The sequence below is a fragment of the Setaria italica genome, chromosome III (assembly GCF_000263155.2).
Source record: "Setaria italica strain Yugu1 chromosome III, Setaria_italica_v2.0, whole genome shotgun sequence".
Taxonomy (NCBI): Eukaryota; Viridiplantae; Streptophyta; class Magnoliopsida; order Poales; family Poaceae; genus Setaria; species Setaria italica.
The window spans coordinates 2735153-2737583 of NC_028452.1; the positions used below are offsets into that span (position 1 = coordinate 2735153).

The 2431-nt window shown below is 53.3% G+C and overlaps 1 long non-coding RNA gene across 2 annotated transcripts; it reads right to left on the reverse strand.

Moving 5' to 3' along the window:
• Positions 1-232: 232 nt before the first annotated feature.
• Positions 233-1881, reverse strand: LOC101768635. Of its 2 annotated transcripts, none has more exons than XR_002676738.1 (2): positions 1152-1881; positions 233-1083 (listed from the first exon to the last, which is right to left on the reverse strand). It is a non-coding gene; the product is annotated as an uncharacterized LOC101768635 (long non-coding RNA). The 2 variants fall into 2 exon arrangements; XR_214785.3 differs by having other exon boundaries at positions 1165-1871.
• Between the last annotated feature and the right edge of the window lie 550 nt (positions 1882-2431).

Sequence of the window (2431 nt, forward strand, 5' to 3'; positions counted from 1 at the left end):
AGCCAGGGAGAGTCGAGATGCCATCGCATGTACGTCGTCGCGTATGGCGGGGTTCGTCGGGCCTACGTCAAGGCGGGGTCGATCATGTGAGTACTTGACGGCCTGCCCTTCCGATCCGGCACGAGTGCGCACGTGTCCGCATACGAACCATGACGAAGGATACTTTATAGATCCTCCCGATACAGCACGCCACTCACTGTACCGGCACGTGTCGTAAAAGCTTCAGAAATACTGGAGTGGGCGAAAACCGGTGATCCTCATCACCCTGCTGTCAGATTTAGCATGTCCACGCGACTAGACTGGTAAGAGCAAATTCCAGCAAAACTCCTACAGAAGAAAAAATACAACTCCAGCCAGGTCTCTACTCGGATCCTTTGCTGTACGGGTGCGTAGGGAGGCCCCTACTCGGCCGTTTCTTCCGTTTCACCTCCCGCGCAACCTGCTCGTCGCCTCCACGCACCGGTGTTCCTGCGTCGCTCCGACCCCTTCGGTGGTGGTGGTGTCGCTCCTCTGCCGCAACTCCTCCACACGCAGCATCTCCCCTCCGCCGCACCATGCCCAGGCAGCGGCAAATCGAGCCCGAGATCCATTCAATTCCAACAAATCGAGTGGCAAATCCGGCCGCGGCGCAAATCGAGTTGAGGAGCGAGGAGGAGACGGACCGTGTAGATAGCCAAGGACTCGCGCGGCGGCCGGCGAGGTCACTGGCCTGCTCTTCGATTCGACGTCGCCCGAGCTTTGGTTGGGCAAATCGATGCAGGTCGAGCTTCGTTTCGATAAGGTCGTTGGCTTCCTACGCGAGGCCGAGGTAGCCTGGATCCGTCGCCTTCCCCGTCACGAGCATCGGAGGCGCTTGGGCTCAAGCTCCTCCGTCGCGACGGAGGTCCTTCGCGAGGCCACCTCTTCTGCAGGGAAGGTGCTCCTCCGCTGGGCCCAAGCTCATCTGCATGGATGGAGCTCCTCCGCCGGCCCAAGCACCCCTGCGTGAGCTGTTGCTCTCCCCTGCTTTGTAGAACTACAAGAGGCCAACAGAGAGGAGGCACGGCAGGAAGATTGGTGGCGTGCGGAGAGATGCGAGGAACGCTGCGGCGCTCGTGAGGAAGGAGAAAAGGGGTAAGAAAAAAAATAAAAAGGGAAAATGAGACACTTACATATTGGTCCCACCTGTCATAACGCGAGGAGGGGCTGATGAGCAGGGGTGTTGCTGGCGTTGAAAGGGGACAAGAATACTTGTGCATGCCTTTCATTTCTCCCCGCTTGTGAAAAGAAAGAAAAAAGAAAGAAAGATGTGCAGGGTTTTTCAGCACTCAAAAGGGGTCGTCGTCCTCGTCCTTCCACGGACGGGCGGCCCCCTCCTGGAAATGGAAACATGCCCGGCTACTACTCTGGGAATGCGAAATAGGGTGGTACCGGCCGGCCACGACCAGGATGCGCCCGTGTTCCACGTGCGCTAGCTCGTCAGCCAGCCCGCGCGTACTCGCGCGCCTCCCTTGATCCCGACGTGCCAGCCACTGCGCCAACGCGTCAACCGCACGTACGTGAACGATCCAGAGAGCCAGGTAGTTACATCCCGATGGTAAATACAGTAATAATCAGGTAATAGTAACAGTCATTGACCTTTATCTGCCAAGCACAGTAGTACTCGTCACGTCAAATTGTCAATCAAGCAAGGCATCACGCAACGCAAAGACCTAACGCTACAGTTTCTGTACAGGCAGATAACAATGCCTTTCGCGACAGGGAGGCTACAGACCTACAGTTACACACACCACTGTGGAGCCTTCATTTTCGAAAAGCTGGCAGATCAAAAGGACGCGTACAATATTGTATGTATCCAGATATATTTCCATAAAGAAAAGCACGCACGCGCCATGAAATATCTGTCACATGGATTTAATTTGATAAGGAGCTGGATATGTTTCTAGAACCTCACGAAAAATAATAAAAGAACATTTATTTTTTTTTAAAAAAAGGTAGGAGGCAGGGGAGGAACAGTTGGAGCTGATGGACATGATAACCATACGAATAGGGCCGACCACCGCTCGATCTGATCTCGATAGGGATAAGGAAATCAATAAAGGCTGGAGAAAGGATTGTTTATCTCGTGGCTCCAGATATCGGAGGATGTGTCCTGCTCTCAGCTGTGTAGCACAGCATGCACTAGCATTCTGGTAGGAAAGATACACTGACCATTTCGGGAGCTCGCCGGCCGTGCACTACCTAATTACTGTGGTTGATTGATTGTTTGAAATATTGATTCCTGTTAAAGCAATGCAAAGTCGTCGATGGGGACGACTCCTCCATATATGATTGGATCGTACGAGATAGTACGAGATTAACTCAAGAGTCGACTATCTTGATCCGCCCTACATAGTTTCAAGTACTTACCAGCAGAATTCATGAGGGTATACGCAGATGCACACGCAGGTCG